Source organism: Schistocerca americana, chromosome X (genome assembly GCF_021461395.2).
Source record: "Schistocerca americana isolate TAMUIC-IGC-003095 chromosome X, iqSchAmer2.1, whole genome shotgun sequence".
Classification (NCBI taxonomy): Eukaryota; Metazoa; Arthropoda; class Insecta; order Orthoptera; family Acrididae; genus Schistocerca; species Schistocerca americana.
In genome coordinates, this window is record NC_060130.1 from 914,257,894 (window position 1) to 914,279,159 (window position 21,266).

Sequence of the window (21,266 nt, forward strand, 5' to 3'; positions counted from 1 at the left end):
ATATCAGTTGAACAGGGAGGATTCAGACCTAACAGAAGCTGCTCAGGTAAAGTCCTCTCCCTAACAAACCTTCATAGAATTTGGGTTCCAGAATCAGGAGGGATCATCAGTCCCGTAATTGGTCTTATGACTGCATATGGTGCTGTCTGGAGGCAAGGTGTCATGGTGAAGCTTCTAGAAGTCATCCAATCACTAAAAATAGGCAGTCTTACTAATGGAATGCTCAGTAACCGATGTTTACAAGGACTAATGGACAACAAGGAGAGTTCACAAAAGAAGCTAAACAGTAGGCTACCACAAGGATCTGTCCTGTCCTGGCCCCTCTCCTGGTGAGTTTGCACATATCAGGTATGCTTGGAACAGATTGAGAAAGTTGGGGTATGGTGACGACTGGGCGCTCGTAACAAGGCGTAGTAGTTTTGAGGTTACAGGTCCGCACTGACCAATGATTTATTAACCCTTGGTGAATATTTCCGTAATTCGAGGTTACAGACAAGTGCCGCTAAGTCAGAAGCCTTAACAACAAGTTGTCCAGCAAAGAGCTCACGGCCGCAGCTCGTGGTCGTGCGGTAGCGATCTCGCTTATCGCGCCCGGGTTCCCGGGTTCGATTCCCGGCGGGGTCAGGGATTTTCTCTGCCTCGTGATGCCTGGGTATTGTGTGCTGTCCTTAGGTTAGTTAGGTTTAAGTAGTTCTACGTTCTAGGGGACTGACGACCATAGCTGTTAAGTCCCATAGTGTTGAGAGCCATTTGAACCATTTTTTTTCTTTTTTTTGAAAGAGCTCACGGTCCACTTTCAAGAAAGGTTACTCAGACTTAACTGAAACGGGAAATATCTAGCGTCAGACTTGATACAAAGCTCAGTTGCAAACATCATCTATGAACAGATGCCAAAATCAACAATCGAAATAACATCCTTCAAAAACTCTGTGACTCATCATCCTCTCCATCGACACTCCATACTTCAGCTCTGGGATTGGTTTAACCTGTCTGAAATATTGCTGCCCATCTTGGATGAATAGTTCACACACAAGGCTTGTTGACACACACAGCTCAAACATAACATGGGTCTTGTAACTGGTATAATCCAATGCCGTGCATGTCGACCAAACCACCTGACTTTGAACTGACAAGCAAGATCTGGTCGGTTCTTAACCGAATAAGGACCAACACTGGAAGGTGTGGCAACTCCGTGTAAGCGGAAGATAATAAATTCTCCAAGTTGTGACTGTGTCGCTGAAAAGCAGACAGTTAAGCATCTAGTTCAAGAATGTCCTCTGAAGAGATTTCAGAAGCGATCAAACAGGATTCCTCCTCATGACGAAGGGATCAATAGACTACATTTATGGCCTACATATTAGTTTCTAATTTGAGATAATTGTAATACTATTTGTTTGTGATGTAGCTGTACGCTAAATAAATAAATAGTAAATCATTATATATTAGCAAGATACTTGTGGCATAGCTAAAACGTGTATTCATTTTTTCTTTCTCAACGCAATGATCTTTTGTATTCACTATATCCATTACAAACTGAAACTATGATTGACGAGTTATGCAGGTATAACATGCAACTTGTCATTTTTTAATTTGATGCGATTCATTGTATCACTAAACAGTTTATGAGCCACTGCAGGCTCATGAGATGGAGGCGTTTACCTAACATCCAGCTGCTCATAGTCCAGAATATGTTACTGTAACATCACGTGATGATGAGACTGCAGTGGCTCTAAAATAAGTTAACAGTACAATAAATCATCACAACGTCAGAAGCTGACTGGTTGCATATTGTAACTACACAAACAACAAATTTGTAATGTATTTGTCGGGTTTACAGCCGGCTGCATAACCTGTAATCGTACCTCTTATTATCACCGCGGGAGCGCCTACAACATGACATCAACTACCTCGACGGCTAGATGGTGAAACTTATAAGGAAGTTTGATAAACTACAAAAGTGAAAATAGAATCTTTTGAGTACACTTACTTTCTTACTGAGATGTTGTAATTGTTGTGATTGTGATTGGATTCAGGATTTCCTAGAAGAAAGAACACAACATGTCATTCTTAACGGTTCAAAATCTGCAGATGTAGAGGTAATTTCGGGAGTACCGCAGGGAAGCGTGATATGACCTTTATTGTTTACAATTTACATAAATGACTTAGTTGACAACATCGGTAGCTCCGTGAGGCTATTTGCAGATGACACGGTTGTCTACAAGAAAGTAGCAACATCAGAAGACTCGTACGTACTCCAGGAGGACCTGCAGAGGATTAATGCATGGTGCGACAGCTGGCAGCTTTCCCTAAACGTAGATAAATGTAATATAATGCGCATACATAGGGGCAGAAATCCATTCCAGTACGATTATGCCATAGGTGGTAAATCATTGGAAGCGGTAACGACCGTAAAATACTTAGGAGTTACTATCCGGAGCGATCTGAAGTGGAATGATCACATAAAACAAATAGTGGGAAAAGCAGGCGCCAGGTTGAGATTCATAGGAAGAATTCTAAGAAAATGTGACTCATCGACGAAAGAAGTAGCTTACAAAACGCTTGTTCGTCCGATTCTTGAGTATTGCTCATCAGTATGGGACCCTTACCAGGTTGGATTAATAGAAGAGATAGACATGATCCAGCGAAAAGCAGCGCGATTCGTCATGGGGACATTTAGTCAGCGCGAGAGCGTTACGGAGATGCTGAACAAGCTCCAGTGGCGGACACTTCAAGAAAGGCGTTACGCAATACGGAGAGGTTTATTATCGAAATTACGAGAGAGCACATTCCGGGAAGAGATGGGCAACATATTACTACCGCCCACATATATCTCGCGTAATGATCACAACGAAAAGATCCGAGAAATTAGAGCAAATACGGAGACTTACAAGCAGTCGTTCTTCCCACGCACAATTCGTGAATGGAACAGGGAAGGGGGGATCAGATAGTGGTACAATAAGTACCCTCCGCCACACACCGTAAGGTGGCTCGCGGAGTATAGATGTAGATGTAATGAAGATATTGCCCCCATATTTGCAACATTTGTTCATTTCCATAATATTAGGACAACTAAATTGATTAAAAGAAGGGCAAACCTTGCGCCATTGAGAAAGTGCATTCGTCTTACTCCTGTAAAACTAGATGCTACCTCCAAAGAACTATATTATTTGCAGTTGAAGCTCTCTTCTCTTCGTCGACCGATTTTTGGGAACGGGAGGATGGCGCCACATGGACACTATCGGCCTGGGCGCATCGCAACAACCAGATACCGACACCCTTCTACGAACCGAGGGTAGTTCAGACAAGAAGAGATTAGAAGCTTTCAAAATATAGTGCTACAGCAGAATGTTGAGAACTGGATGGCTAGATCGAATAATTAATGAGGGCCGGCCGGAGTGGCCGAGCGGTTCTTGGCCCTCCAATCTGGAACCGCGCGACCGCTACGGTCGCAGGTTCGAATCCTGCCTCGGGCATGTATATGTGTGATGTCCTTAGGTTAGTTAGGTTTAAGTTGTTCTAAGTTCTAGGGGACTGATGACCTCAGAAGTTGAGTCCCATAGTGTTCAGAGCCGTTTGAACTAATGAGGAAGTGCTGAATCGATTTGAGGAAAAAAGAAGTTTGTGGCAGAGCTTGACTAAAAGAAGGGATTGGTTGATAGAACACATCCTGAGGTATTTTGAACCGTCAGTTTGCTATTGGAAGGAAGTATTGGAGGTAAAAATTACAGAGTGAGACCAACGCTTGAATGACAGTAAGCTCGTTCCAAAGGATGTAGGTGGCAGTAGGTACGCAGAGATGGAGATAACAGACTAGCATGGAGAAGTATGTCGAACCATTCTTCGGAATGAAGACAACAACAACAAACGGCCAAAGGTAAGGGCACAGTACACCTTGAACATATCTTTATAGTAGCAAAATGAATTCTTTACTTGATGATACAGCTAATCGAAAATTACAGGTCGCACCTCCTGACAGGATAAAACGGGGAGACCCTCTGGCTTTTGAGAAAGAGATACAACTAGGAAATACAGGTGCTGTGTTCTGCAAGGATTATATGGCTTACCGAAAATTCACGAAGAATGGGTACCACCACGTCCTATTGTCAGCACCCTGGGAATGTCTACCTACATTTTGGCGATGGAAAGTGTGATCACCAAATATCGAATATCGTAAAATTTATACGACGGCTGAAATCATTATGCTTTGGCCTCTCACATCTTTTCAAGTGAGTTCTGCCTGAAGAATTCTTGAGCTGACATAATGAAAAGTGGCATACCGGAATTATAAAGCTCTGGCGTCATGTGCTGATATCAACCAACTTTTTGTATAACAACCAAGTTTCAGGCACTCCGTGCAGCACCCTTGGTATTTCTAGTCCAGTTTGTCACATCAGATGCTAATGTACTTACTCAAAAATTCGAATGTACCGCTAAATGGAATCACGAGGCGGGTTATGTTTCATCAGCGGCATTTAACTGTAGTTCAATTAACCCTACACTCATAGTGAAAAATAATCTTTATAAAGCCATAAATGCTACATAAGAAGTATTGCAAAACACAGAATGTAAATAGGTCGACCAGATACTTCATATTTAACTCCAGTTCATCTGAGGACAGTTCAGAGATCCCCGCAGCCCCTCTAGAGTCGATGTTGCTCATTCAACGACTTCCCCAGTTGTCTCCTGCAACGTTATACATTTATCCATGGCTTACCTACAGGTCTGATTTATAAGTTTATAAGTATACCACGAGGTTTTTTAAGAGGGAGAGAGAGAGAGAGAGAGAAATTGATCTGTGAACTTATCCAGCACCGATCACAGTTTCATACTGCGCAGAATACTGTGAACATTGATACTTCAAAAGAGGTCTTCTTCATCGTCTCTCACCGAGTATAGTTCGTCCTACTCGAAAACTAGGTGGTCTCATGTCTCTTTTGCACCTTGAGTCTTGTCACACACACCTGCAATATGTCTATGAAAATTTAGGCTTACATCGAGGTGTAATCCGAAGTATCGCATCACAACCTGCCTCCTTATTGACACAGCCAGTAATTTAATCGTGAACCCTTCTGACGTGATAATCTCCCCCTAAGCACAATGTGCCCCGTCTTAGTAGTGGCTATCTGCATCTCATTCGACAGGCATCATAAGTTTTTAATGAGATTGCAGTACTCCACTTGTGCTTAACACTATCCATTACATTTCCACTGACAATCATTAGCAAATCGTCCTCGGTGACGTTAATGTTGTCACACCACTCTAACGTAACAGTTTCAATAAAGACTCCACTACAACGTCCCAGAGAATGGGTTCTGTGATGGAGCCCTGTGGGCATCCCTTGGATATGTTTCGGTTTGCAGTGGATGATGGAGAAGGTCATTCAACTCTTCTCTCCTTACAGGAGTCTCTGAAATAAACGTACAGGCATGCGGTATCCTCAGTTCTCGCAACCGAGAGAAGAGGACAGCCACAATTAACTGTCAAAAGCGCTCTGAATGTCCACAAGTCTTCCAACAGCGTGCTTTACCTAGATGATTTCCACTAAATTCAATGTGTTTATTGCATCGTATAGTGACTTCCCTTTCCAGAAGCTATGATGATGTGAGCGCGCCGGCCGGAGTGGCCGAGCGATTCTTGGCGCTACAGTCTGGAGCCGCACGACCGCTACGGTCTGTGGTTCGAATCCTGCCTCGGGCATGGACGTGTGTGATGTCCTTAGGTTCGTTAGGATTAAGTAGTTCTAAGTTCTAGGGGACTGATGACCTCAGAAGTTAAGTCCCATAGTGCTCAGAACCATTTGAACCAATTTGATGTGAGCGCACCGATTAATGAACATACCTACGTTGTTTCAACGTGCTGTGATGTACAAAGCCCGCACTGGGGGCTCGGAACATAGTCAGTTTAATTTGTGGGTGTTTCACTAAATATGTTTGCCTCTGGAAGTTACGAAGCAATAGGCGACGGAAATATTTATTGCGGTAGGTCACCATAAGAAACGTTCACTGTCTGCGGAGCTATGAACATAGTTTATTGTGTTATTATCCAAAGAGTTACAACAAAAAGATACAATTTTTTAAATGGAACAATGGTTGTTTCTATCATGCACTGGAATCAGTAACGCCAGCTGTGTATACATCAATTTAAATTACATTCCTGTCACTTTTAGTTTGGGAGTCACAACCCTTCAAAGTTTGAGGAGCAGACACCACACGCGCTGCGCACAACGCAATGAGCCCTTTGAATGTATTGCGTCGGCCGAAGTGGCCGTGCGGTTAAAGGCGCTGCAGTCTGGAACCGCAAGACCGCTACGGTCGCAGGTTCGAATCCTGCCTCGGGCATGGATGTTTGTGATGTCCTTAGGTTAGTTTGGTTTAACTAGTTCTAAGTTCTAGGGGACTAATGACCTCAGCAGTTGAGTCCCATAGTGCTCCGAGCCATTTGAACCATTTTTGAATGTATTGCGGCAGAGTTGTAACGTCGCCGGTGTCACGGACCGAGAAGCTTCCTCGATGCGCTGTTAGACTGACGACTGTCGCCGCACACGGCCGTATACCCGACAGTTCGACCCACACAAACAAACGGGGCTCAATACACCACAGTTACTGACATCGGATGAAGATGGCATACACGAACAACGAGTACGTTGACATCTTGCTGATGCTCGGCGAGTGCCGACACGATGCCACTGAAGCAGCCATGGCGGACGCCGTGAGATATCCTAGGCGAAGAGATCCATTACGTCCTTACGTGCCGAACAACGTCTTCGGGAAAAAGGCAGCTTGGTAATGCGCCGCAGTAATAGACGAAGAACTGCAGGAAGTGAGGAGACGGAGGGGCTTGTTTTAGCTGCAGTACACCACGATCCTCATGTCAGCTTACGAGTTGTTGCTGCTGTCGCTGGTGTCGGTCTCACATCTGTGTGACGTACAGTACACGGCCACAGGTTTCACCCGTACCGCCTGTCACTGACCTAGGAGCTGCATGGGAAAGATTTCCGTGCGAGAGTTACATTCTGTGAATGGGCCATGCCTAATTTCACGCTTCAGTCTTTACAAGGTGTTATGTTCTCTGATGAGTCCACGTTCACAAATTATGGTGCAGTGAATCGCCATAACGTGTACTACTGAGCCGCAGACAATCCTCGGGGGGTGCGACCTGTCGACCGTCAACGTAGGTGGTCTATTAACGTATGGTGCGGAATCCTTGGAGATGAAATCATCGGTCCACACTACGTCCTACGTACACTGACAGATGAGTTATATCGCGCGTTTATAGTCGACAGTTTGGGTGGTCTCCTTGAACATGTGTGTCTACACGCGAGATTCCATATGTGGATGCTGCACGGTGGTCACCCAGCCCATTCTGCGCGAGCTGTTGTGGAAGAACTAAACAACAGGTTTCAGGAAGGTGGTTGGGGCGCCATGGTCCTCATTCATGGCCCGCAAGGTCGCCCGATTTAACACCATTAGATTTCTTTTTGTGGGGATATCTAAAGGATCGTGTTTATGTCACTGAGCCCACGTCCCCAGATGATCTAAAACGGAGCATCAAGAACGCATATTGATGTAACATCTCGTCCGCAGATCCTTTAGAAGGCGCATTGCAGTGTGCATTCTGGAACATGGACACACATTTCAACGTGTCATTTAAATCAACTTCCCGCCGCCAGAACATCCCTCAAACGCATTACTAGGCACTGCATAACAAATGACATCCTGAGACCGGAGCAATTCGGCTTCAGGAATCACCACTCCACAACACAACTCCTACGGGTCGTTGAACATATAACACATGGCTTCAACATAAACAAAGCTACAGGGGCAGTGTTCCTGGACATCGAAAAGGCTTTCGACCGTCTATGGCACAACGGCCTCACCCGCAAACTCAGCGACGCGGGATTCCCCGACGGGCTGCTGCGTCTAATACACTCATACCTTACAGACAGGAGTTTCAACACTGATGTGCAGGGAAAACAATCAACACGACACGGTATACACGCGGGAGTACCCCAGGGAAGCATCCTAGGGCCCCTACTGTTTAACCTCTACATAAACGATCTCCCAACCACACACAACACAATGATGGCAATCTACGCGCATGACACAGCCATCCTTGCGCAAGATTGGAAACCATCAAACATTACGTCACGCCTACAGACTGTACTCAGAGTGGCTGAGCCTTGGTTGGAGAAATGGCGTGTTAGAGTAAACGTCGACAAGTGCGAAGCCGTTCTGTTCACTAGAAGACCGAAGCAACTGCGCAAACACCGCTACTGCAGACCAATAACTCTACATGCACGTCCAATACGTTTCCGCGAGAAAGTCAAATACCTCGGTGTCTGGCTGGACCGGAAATTACTCTGGGAGGACCACATACAGCACATGACCAACCGAGCTAGCGAGATGCTCAAACAGCTCTATCCTATGCTCTACAGGCGTAGCACACTGAACAGAAGGGTGTCGAGGTCCATGTACATGACACTTATCCGACCCCTGATGACGTACGCAGCTCCTGTCTGGGGATACGCTGCGCCTACACGCCTGCGCCGTCTGCAGCTCATACAAAACAAAGTACTCAAAATCATAAGCAATGCTCCATGATACACACGCATCGCGGACCTTCACCGGGAATACCGACTTGAGACTCTCACGGAGGTAATCCACAAACTCACCACAAGACTATACAGAAACTCCAGACATTCGCAGAACCCGTTTATTCTGAATCTGGGGAACTACGACCACAACCATAGATGGAAACATAAAAGACCAAAAGACATACTTGTAAGGATATAACATCTATGGCCAAGCATACGCAAACATAACGGCACAGGCGAGCCCCTGTTAATCAGACGCCATTACTGGATATCCAGCTGAAGTACACTGTCGAATAACTGGCACCACACAGGGAAGCTGTGCCGTACACTGCATGCAAACAAGCTCCACACATCCCCCACACAGTGAGATGATCTATGGCCGATCTCCCACTACTGTATAACGATCTTGATTGTTCCAGGAATGTAGCAGCTGCAGCAACTGGGACACATCGCCATCGCTTGTGACGGTAATGATGCATGATACCTATACTAACAAATCCAACCTTGCATGAGCTATCGCAGCTAGTAAGCCACTACTGCTCTTAGTACCCATCCCACTATCGCAGAGGTTTTTTTTCCCGCGGCACGAGCCATGGCACTTTTTTCCCTCTGCTCTTCAAATCGCTACCCTCACTCGCGTTTCGTCCACTATCTATCACCTGATGGACCGTGTTAATGCGTAGCCTTACCCAGACACACCGACAACATCACAGCCCAGCATCCTGTGATCCACTTATTAGATAACTAACATGTTTACGGAGGTGACAGTAGAACTTTTGGTTTGGTCACCACGTTGGTGCGGGCGTGGAGGGGCCCCATCTCTATACCCACTACACCGCCACGTATTATGTACAGCGTATGGTATCTGCCCCTGAAACTTTGAAGGGTTATAGCTCCCAAACTAAAAGTGATAGGAATGTAATTTAAATTGAGGTATACCCAGCTATTGTTCCATTAAAAAATATATCTTTTTACTGTAACTCTTTGGATAATAAGACAGTAAACTATGTTCCTAGCTCCGCAGACAGTGTAACGTTTCTTATGGTGACCTACCGCAATAAATATTTCCGTCGCCTATTACTTCGTAACTTACAGAGGCAAACACATTTAGTGAAACACCCTGTATATTTATCTAATTCAACAATCAAATTCTTATAGTATACACTTTCAGGACTGGTGGTGGGAAAAAAATTACGTGCCTGGCTGCATACTGTAATGCCTACTGTTCCCAAAAAAGTGTCGTTTTCTGTCCGTACCTTGAATACGATGAATAGTGAAGTGGGAATAGAACCGAGCCTGATATTCGACCCACTCTTCCTACCGGGCGTCAAATTCCCGGAATTGTGATGAACAGGCAGGCGGTGCTTGTTGTGGCGCTTCTCGGGATGCGGAGAGTGACGCCGACATACTTGTGTGAACTTGCGTTAATTTCGTCGTTCCTTCCATAAGTTGTTGGTGGCTTAGAGACAGTTACTGCGTTACATTGGCCATAATTCAATACACAACAACACTGAAGAGAAACAAAATGCAAGTACTGTAAGAAAAGTGTAGATTAGAAGTCACAGAGAAGAACACGCAAAATAGTGTCATCCTCTATAACATAAGACAAAGGATATAGCACGTTGCAGGTCAGAATTTTCTGGAACGCAGACAAAGCCGGTACATAATCAATGCGGAGAGAAACCATGATGTTTGTCCAAGAATCTTCTAGACACATACTAACTTCGCCGCCGCAGTGTCGCCATCGCAGCAAGGTACTTATCCTCCAAAGGACACGCAAACAGAGGAGCAAACTCATCGCCAATGTTGTTGTATCTTGTAATGATTAGTGGACTCCAAGGGACAAAGCGGAGAATGAAAGACATACCAACAGTTACGTAAAAAGCTTTTATTTAACTTTAAGGGGTTGCAGAGGAACAGAACGGTAGGCGAGTCCAATGTATAATCCAGAGTAATCCAAGCATGTTGTCAAGTCCGTATGAGCACTGTAGTACAACTAGAGAGGCTGAATATCCGCAGGAGTAGAACACACAACTTAAGGAGGCCGCGGCCTCTTGTATTCTTCGACACTGGTGCTGTCTGCGCCGGGCGAGGAATCCGGGCCGTGGGTTGCCGGCCCCAGATTCTGTGTGGCTGCTTCTGGTGGCAGTACTCTGAATGTACACTGAACTAGAATTTTATGTACACGTTTGGCTATTAAAATTGCTACACCACGAAGATGACGTGCTACAGACGCGAAATTTAACCCACGGGAAGAAGATGCTGTGATATGCAAATGATTGGCTTTTCAGAGCATTCACACATGGCTGGCGCCGGTGGCGACACCTACAACGTGCTGACACGAGGAAAGTTTCCAACCGATTTCTCATACACAAACAGCAGTTGACATGCGTTGCCTGGCGAAACGTTGTTGTGATGCCTCGTGTAAGGAGGAGAAATGCGTACCATCACGTTTCCAACTTTGATAAAGGTCGAATTGTAGCCTATCGCGATTGCGGTTTATCTTATCCCGACATTGCTGCTCGCGTTGGTCGACATCCAATGACTGTTAGCAGAATATGGAATTGGTGGGTTCAGGAGGGTAATACGAAACGCCGTGCTAGATCCCAATGGCCTCGTATCACTAGCAGTCGAGATGACAGGCATCTTAACTACATGGCTGTAACGGATCGTGGAGCCTCGTCTCGATCCCTGAGTCAACAGATGGGAACGTTTACAAAACAACAACCATCTGCACGAACAGTTCGACGAAGTTTGCAGCAGCATGGACTATCAGCTCGGAGACTATGGCTGCGGTTACCCTTGACGCTGCATCACAGACAGGAGCGCCTGCGATGGTGTACTCAACTACGAACCTTGGTGCACGAATGGCAAAACGTCATTTTTTCGGATGAATCCAAGTTCTGTTTACAGCATCATGATGGTCGCATCCGTGTTTTGCGACATCGCGGTGAACGCACATTGGAAGCGTGTATTCGTCATTGCCATACTGGCGTATCACCCGGCGTGATGGTATGGGGTGTCATTGGTTGCACGTCTCGGTCATCTCTTGTTCGCATGGACGGCACTTTGAACAGAGGACGTTACATTTCAGATGTGTTACGACCCGTGGCTCTACCCTTCATTCGATCCCTGCGAAACTCTACATTTCAGCAGGATAATGCACGACCGCATGTTGCAGGTCCTGTACGGGCCTTTCTGGATTCAGAAAATGTTCGCCTGCTGCCCTGGCCAGCACATTCTCCAGATCTCTCACCAACTGAAAACGTTTGATTACTGGCCTTGATACCAATTTTCACTCGCCGCGTCAGTCTATACACATAAAATAATATCTGTATCAGGCCATTAAAGTATCTGAAATTGTGTCATTTCATCTGTATGAGTACCAGAACTAGGAACTGACACGCCTGGCGTGGTGTCCATGGAGAATGACACCACACAGGCTGTAGAAGATTAACGTTAAAAGCAGAAATAACTTCTTTTACTAGCGAGTACAACGTTGGCGTCTTATGCGGACATTCTCGAATCAGTACAAGACAGACTTGCACCTCGTATATTGTGTGGGAGAAAGCAGCATTGCAGAAGAGCGTCGTCTTTGTGGAGGGAGCTAATCAAAGAGGAGGCTAACAAGCACTAGAGCATTTTACGCTAAAGTTACTGTTTAGAAAGAGACAGTACCTTTTGCACTTCGTAGGAAATACAAAGTTCGCAAACCGCACAGTTTGAGGAAAGAAGAGGATGCGGTTTTATGCTACAAGGATACTAACTGCCGGGGGTAGGCAAGCGACCCACATGTAATTTAAGAACAGCTGTTCACTGCACCTACATGCAATAATTATTAGTATGTTCCACTAGACACTTCGTAAATAGAAAGGTATCGTATGAAATTGTTGACTGGGAGACTCCTGGGCGATGTTCAGCTGTCTAATCTGAAATAATTTTCATCCTCTGCGCTCAATTGCTTCTTTCCAAAGGGTGTGTGAGGTTTGTGCCTTAAGTGTATCTCTTGAGTGTTATTTACACACCAAGTTCTGTAGGACCAAATTGAGGAGCAAATCTCCAAGGTCATGGAACGTGTCAGTACATGAAATGACAACATAAAAGTAATAACAGATGAAAATAAAAATGTTTATAAACCCAGATAAATGCCAGTCCATACGTTTAAGCAAACGCAAGAATCATCTTAATTTAGTAGTGTTACATTTGTGTTTTATAATGATGAGAGAAGGGGACAGTGAAATTTCGTGTCGTCATATAGCCCACACCCCCGAAATAGCACCAAGCGAACTGCCTGGCATAATCTCGATCAGATGGATCGACTGTGTCACATGCCCCCACATCATGAAACAATACAAAGCGGCTTGGAATTTAATCCATGTCATTGGCGCAAAATCTGCTAATCAAAAACTTTACGCAATTTCCACAGAAACTGAGGAAAGGGTGCCATCGTCAGTCCCTGTTGTAATTATCTCGTCGCACACCAATATCGTCCGATTACTACAATAGCTGCAAGAAACTGGTACGCTCGCAATTAGGAGGGCTGACTATGGTGCTCCTTGGACGAGACGCTTTCTCGACTTGAAGAGGACGTCACGTGAAAGAGAACCCGACGACGAGTACTCAAAACATTGCCCATCCTATGGGCTATTGTAGTACACACAAGACAGAGCTCACTGTCTCCTCTGTCAGCGTACCACGAAACGAGAGATTTGAAAGGGATACGATCTTCAAACTTATTTTATATCCAAACGATACATTTCCGGACATGGATTCGTTATCAAAACTTTATCTACAACTAGTAGAAGTCTGTAACAGGAATTGTGAAATATCCTGTGTAATTGAGTCCGATTCGCTAATGTTCTATGTACGGTATCTTCTCGTATATTTGGAATCTTATTGTGTTACTATTTGGTAGTCCCTATTCTGATTGTTAAACTCTGAATTAATGCCAGCCAACGACCAACTTATGCTGCTAGGGGAAGTGAACTCAGCTCTCCCAAGATAATAAAACAAAATCGTAGTAATAAAAGGCGAGCGAGTTCAATGCTCATTGCTCTCACAAAAGAGTAAGTAAATTATCCTTGTACTTGACCACTGTGCTCAAGGTCAACGCCAACTGAGTGACTTTCGTCAGTTGGGTATACAACAGCTGATATTTATTTGCAATGAGTCACCTAAGCAGGAAAAATTGTACGTCAGGTTTAATGATTTTGACGTTGCAATCAAGTCCGCGTGTAACAGGAGTTTATTTGCTGCGTACGTTTCACGAAATTAGCAATAAACTGACAGACAGCACAGTTATCTGAATATTCAGTAAAATTGATCAAGAAAGACGTTAACGGTGAGGGAGGTATCAAAATTTACCTGGAATATGCCATGGAGAATGAAGCACTAAGATCCTTGTCTTTGCAGCTCGTGAATTTGCAGTTAACGAATACAAAATTACAGTTTACAATAAATAAAATCGGTAGCGTAATTGGCATATTATAAACACAAAAGTAAGCGAACTGCTCAGAACATGGATCACGCTACCGCAGATTGTGAAACTACGTTTCCTCAACAACGTATGCAGTAACTACTGAGATAACCGAAGCAGTGAATCTCATAGTTATAATACATTATATGTAACTATACATTAATTACAATTGTCTTATTAATTAATTAATAATACTAATGTTATAATTTTGAGTAAAAAATAATAAATTAAGGGACAGACTCGTCTCAGTAACACTCACAACCGGTAATATTTTCAATTAAACAAATAAATATTAAATACTGATATCACAACTGGTAATAGTTTAAATTTAAATAATAGATACATAAATAATTAGACCTAATATCAATTTACTATCAGTAAACTTTTACAGAAAGTAGCTAGTTTCTGGCTTTAAACTCAGACCTGACACTTCAGTCGGTCACATCTGCAAGAGCAATCTTATTCAAATTCCTTTAAACACAGTAGAGGTTTCTATATGCTCCGCTAAAAGAGCGTCTTACCCTGCAGTGTACTTGAATAATTCCATATAATTTCACTGATTAATATAATTTTTTATTTCGTCGTATCCTCGAAAGGCCAACTATTGTTTTCCCATAAAACATACTCCATTAATAAGGATTTTTAAGGATTTCCGAGTTCCTCCTTAGATTTTAGCTGGTCATCAAGCACAGTTTCTAATCAATGTTCCCCAAAAGCAGCAACAGCTACACACGATCGTAGATGGCCAACAGACAGTCCGCGCTCGGTTAACAACCTCACTGAAATTACCAAATGCGCGTACCCAGTTTCAAATGGTTCAAATGGCTCTGAGAACTATGGGACTTAACTTCTGAGGTCATCAGTCCCCTAGAACTTTAGAACTACCTAAACCTAACTAACCTAAGGACGTCACACACATCCATGCCCGAGGCAGGATTCGAACCTGCGACCGTAGGGGTCGCGCGGTTCCAGACTGTAGCGCCTAGAACCGCTCGGCCGTAACCAGTTTCGCTCAGGCTAGTATTTCTATCCTTTACAAATAACAGACAGTATCAGCAAAACACCGCATTTACGTCACAACTACGGGCTAACGAGTCAGATCTGGTATACAGGGTGTTACAAAACGGTACGGCCAAACTTTCAGGAAACATTCCTCGAGCACAAAGAAAGAAAATATGATATGTGGACATGCGTCCGGAAACGCTTACTTTCCATGTTAGATCTCATTTTAATACTTCTCTTCAAATCACATTAATTATGGAATGGAAGCACACAGCAACACAACGTACCAGCGTGACTTCAAACACTTTGTTGCAGGAAATGTTCAAAATGTCCTCCGTTAGCGAGGATACATGCATCCACCCTCCGTCGCATGGAATCCCTGATGCGCTGATGCAGCCCTGGAGAATGGCGTATTGTATCACAGCCGTCCACAATATTTCAAATGCCCCCATAAATGAAAGTCAAGAGGGTTGAGGTCAGGAGAGCGTGGAGGCCATGGCATTGGTCCGCCTCTACCAATCCATCGGTCACCGAATCTGTTGTTGAGAAGCGTACGAACACTTCGACTGAAATGTGCAGGAGCTCCATCGTGCATGAACCACATGTTGTGTCGTACTTGTAAAGGCACATGTTCTAGCAGCACAGGTAGAGTATCCCGTATGAAATCATGGCGGTGAATCGAGGAAGCACAGTACATACTGACGAAACTAAAATGAGCTCTAACATGGAAATTAAGCGTTTCCGGACACATGTCCACATAACATCTTTTCTTTATTTGTGTTTGAGGAATGTTTCCTGAAAGTTTGGCCGTACCTTTTTGTAACACCCTGTACATAATACACTCAATACGTCTAATGAATTTACTAGTCTTTTGAATCGAGTTCTGTAGTTGTGGTGTTGGTCACACATTTTTCATTATCTCCTTTTTCTCTAGAAAGAATTCGCATAAAACGGCTTAAAAAAAGCTGTTTCATTATATATGTATACATACACTGAAGCGCCAAAGAAACTGGTATAGGCAATGTATTCAAATACAGTGATATGTAAACATGCAGAATACGGTGCTGCGGTCGGCAACGCCTATATAAGACAACAAGTGTCTGGCGCAGTTCTTACATTGGTTACTGCTGCTACAATGACAGGATATCAAGATTCAAGTGAGTTTGAACGTAGTGTTATAGCCGGCGCACGAGAGATAGGACACAGCATCTCCGAGGTAGCGATGAAGCGGGGATTTTCCCGTACGACGATTTCACGAGTGTATCGTGAATATCAGGAATCCGGTAAAACATTAAACCTCCGACATCGCTGCGACCGGAAGAAGATCCTGCAAGAACGGGACCAACCACGACGACTGAAGATAATCGTGCAACGTGACAGAAGTGCAACACTTCCGAAAATTGCTGCAGATTCCAAATTCTGGGCCATCAACAAGTGTCAGTGTGCGAACCATTCAACGAGACATCATCGATATAGACTTGTGTACCCTTGATGACTGCACGAAGAGAGGCTTTACGCCTCGACTGGGCCCTTCAACACCGACGTTGTACTGTTGATGACTCGAATCATGTCGCCTGGTCGGACGAGTCACGTTTCAAATTGTATCAAGGAGATGGACGAGTATGGCTATGGAGACAACCTCATGAATCCATGGACCCTACATGTCAGTAGAAGACTGTTCAAGCTGTTGCAGGCTCTTTAATGGTGTGGGGCGTGTGCAGTTGGAGTGATATGGGGCCCGTGATACGTCTAGATAAGACTCTGACAGGTGACACGTACGTAAGAATCCTGTCTGATCACCTGCATCCATTAATGTCCATTGTGCATTCCGATGACCTGTCGAAACTCCAGCAGGACAGTGCGACACCCCACACATCCAGAATTGCTAGAGTGGCTCCAAGAACACTCTTCTGAGTTTATACACTTCCGCTGGCCACAAACCTCCCCAGACATGATCATTATAGAGCATACCTGGGATACCTTGCAACGTGCTGTTCAGAAGAGATCTCCACACCCTCGTACTCTTACGGATTCATGGACTGCCATGCAGGATTCATGGTGCTAGTTCCCTGGAGCACTACTTGAGACATTAGTCGAGTACATGCCACACCGTGTCGCGGCACTTCTGCGTGCTCGAGCGGGACCTACAGGATATTAGGTAGGTGAACCAGTTTCTTTGGCTCTTTAGTTTAGTCCTATATTGTATTACTAGATAGTACCTAACACCTTTACACAGCTTCATACATATCCAAAAAACCCGTAAACTGAGCAAAACAATACCGTACTATTACTGATACACTCCGTCACTCTTTATTATTTATTATATCCCCATCGGTTGTGGCAAAAAGACATGCACTCGACCGTGACCAACAGAGATGTGCCCGCAATTCTCTCGCTGTTTAGATAGACTTCAAGGACGAAGCCTCGGCTCGGCTCACAATGCTGCGTCAATAATGTAAAGTAATGAAACTGTTACTTTTATTTGTTTCGGAGAAATGTAATAGTTTCATCTGGATACTGTTGTATAACACTTTAATTACAGTTGTGTAACACATTCCTACAGTTATTGTTGTCGAAGCAGCGCTCCACTTGCTTCCCCTGAATGCACGCCGCTCTCAAGAACTGCAAAGTGTGCCGAACAGCACCAGATGGCCAGAAGGATGCAATGAATCAAAATTACATCTTCAAGTGGCAGCCAACATCCATTTCCATTTCTCTTACTTGCTCCTTCCCAATCCCCCTCTCCAAAATATTCTACATGGAGAGGATGACCGTATGTTGTTGCCAATGTGACAGTCAAGAATTGTATCAAAATTCATGAAAAAGCAAGGGAAAGCAAACGTAACTTCCATTTTTTAGCGTACAAGACACATTTTTTAACACGAAGTTGGTATTGGGTTGAACCAGTGTTCCCACGATTAGTGAGCCTCTTGCACTGGGAACATTGTCTATAGTGACACAATTCTATTGGCTGAGCCAAATTTTTAGAGCGACCGTAATTGACGCTCCCGCTCTGGTCGCATTGTGCCGCAGTGTACTGCTTCTTGATGTCAACGCAGAAAGGCAAAAATGTCGTATTCAATTATTGTCTGACGACTGTAGAAAGACAGAACGTTCACTGACCTCAGGGGTGCAGGCACCAGACCGGCTTTCAAAAGCCATGGGGCGAACCGTACCCGGCTTCCACGAAACCTGCTGGTATCCCCAATGAAGGTGCTTATCACCTACTGAGATTCACAAACTGCTTTCTGCCGACAAGAGAAGCCATAGAGACGTTTCCGGCTACAAACCACTCCAGCACGGAGGTTTCAAAGCTACCTTTCCCAGCACATTGATCCAGTATTCTCGCTAAAATAACCACCAAATGACTGCAGAAAACGAGTTAATATCAAATAGCTATATGTGACTGTTACGTGACATTATTTCTTACAAATAATGCCGTTTAGATTGATTAATGTACTTTCATTTGTTTTGTTATGTTTGTTAAGAGGTGACATCCCAATTAGGTACAGTTTTCATTCCAGCTAACACTAAACTTTATTTTACATGTACTAAGTTTTGATGTGATGTTGCCAGTAACTGAAATATCGTAAAAAACAAATACGACATTATTCATAAAAATTCATAATGATTGCAAATACAGTCAAAGAGTTTATTGAATTTACCAACAAGGCCCACTGCAGATCACTGAATCGACAGGCTAACGCAAATTCATAAGTAGCTATGTAAGAAATCATTCTTCACACGCTCCATATATTAGCTGAAAAATCCTAGAACATCTGCACCTACATCTACTTACGTACTCCGAAACCATACGTATGGTTCATGACGGCGATTGCCTTGTACCACCGCTAGTCATTTCCTTTCGTGTTCCACACGCAAACAGAGCGAGGAAAAAAAAAACTGTCTATGTGCTTCCGGAAGAGTCCTAATTTCTCTTAACTTCGTACTCCTTCCGTGAGATGCAAGATGGCAGCAGTAGAATTGTTCTGCATCCAACATCAAATACCAGTTCTCTAAATTTTCTCCTTCCCTCCATAGATTCCCATTTGTGTTCACAAAACATCTCTGTAATACACGCATATTTATCGAACCTACAGGTAACTAATGTAGAGACTTTCCTCCGATTTGCTTCAACGTCTTCTTTTAGTTCAACTTTGTGAATACACCAGCCGGCCGAAGTGGCCGAGCGGTACTAGGCGCTACAGTCTGGAACCGCGCGACCGCTACGGTCGCAGGTTCGAATCCCGCCTCGGGCATGGATGTGTGTGATGTCCTTAGGTTAGTTAGGTTCAAAATGGTTCAAATGGCTCTGAGCACTATGGGACTTAACAGCTATGGTCATCAGTCCCCTAGAACTTAGAACTACTTAAACCTAACTAACCTAAGGACAGCACACAACACCCCGCCATCACGAGGCAGAGAAAATCCCTGACATCGCCGGGAATCGAACCCGGGAACCCGGGCGTGGGAAGCGAGAACGCTACCGCACGACCACGAGATGCGGGCGGTTAGTTAGGTTTAAGTAGTTGTAAGTTCTAGAGGACTGATGACCTCAGCAGTTAAGTCCCATAGTGCTCATAGCCTTTTGAACCATTTTGTGAATATATCAAACACTCGAGCAGTAATCAAGGACTGGTTGCACTAGTGCTCTTTATGCGGTCTCTTTTGCGGATGAACCACATTTTTCTAAAATTTGCTCAGTAAACAGAAGTCAACCATTCGCCTTCCTTACTGCTGCCATTACATGGTCGTCCCATTTCATATTCCTTTGCCATGATACTCCTAAATACTTAACTGATGTGAATGAGTGAAGCAGCACAGTACTAAATCTGTATTCGAACATTACAGGGTTGTTTTTTTTCCACTCATATGCATTAATGTAAAATTTTCTATATTTAGAGGAAGCTGCCATTCATCATACCAGCTACAAATTTTGTGTAAGCCAGCTTGTATCCTCTTGCAGTCGCTCTATTACGACACCTCCCCATAACACACAGCGTCATCAGCAGACAGCGGCAGATTGCTGCTTACCCTCACCGTCAGATCATTTACATATATTAAGAATATAAGCGGTCCTATCACACTTTCCTGTGGCACGCATGACGATAGCCTTGTCTCTGATGACCATTCGCCGTCGAGGACAATGCACTGGAGAAGTCTTCGAGACACATATCTGTGAACCTATTCCCTAGGCTCGTCCCTTCGTTAGCAGTTCCAGTGGGGCACCATGCCATCGCTTTCCGCAAATCTAAGAATATCCTCTTGCCGTTCATTCATGGTTCGCAGGATATCGTGCGAGAAAAAGGATAAGCTGAGTTTCGCACCAGTAATGTTTACTAAATCCGTGAAGATTAGGGGACATGTAGTTTTCCTTCCCAGAGAAATTTATTACACTACTGGCCATTAAAATTGCTACACCACGAAAATGACGTGCTACAGACGCTAAATTTAACCGACAGGAAGAAGATGCTATGATATGCAAATGATTAGCTTTTCAGAGCATGCACACAAGGTTGGCGTCGGTGGCGACACCTACAACGTGCTGACATGAGGAAACTTTCCAGCCGATTTCTCATACACAAACAGCAGTTGACCAGCGTTGCCTGATGAAACGTTGTTGTGATGCCTCGTGTAAGGAGGAGAAATGCGTACCATCACGTTTCCGACTTTGATAAAGGTCGGATTGTAGCCTATCGCGATTGCGGTTTATCGTATCGCGACATTGCTGCTCGCGTTGGTCGAGATCCAATGACTGTTAGCAGAATATGGAATCGTTGGGTTCACGAGGGTAATACGGAACGCCGTGCTGGATTCCGACGGCCTCGTATCACTAGTAGTCGAGATGACAGGCATCTTATCCACATGGCTGTAACGGATCGTGCAGCCACGTCTCGATCCCTGAGTTAACAGATGGGGACGTTTGCAAGTCAACAACCATCTGCACGAACAGTTCGACGAAGTTTGCAGCAGCATGGAATATCAGCTCGGAGACCACGACTGCGGTTACCCTTGATGCTGCATCACAGACAGGAGCGCCTGCGATGGTGTACTCAACGACGAACCTGGGTGCACGAATGGCAAAACGTCATTTTTTCGGATGAATCCAGGTTCTGTTTACAACATCATGATGGTCGCATCCGTGTTTGGCGACATCGCGGTGAACGCACATTGGAAGCGTGTATTCGTAATCGC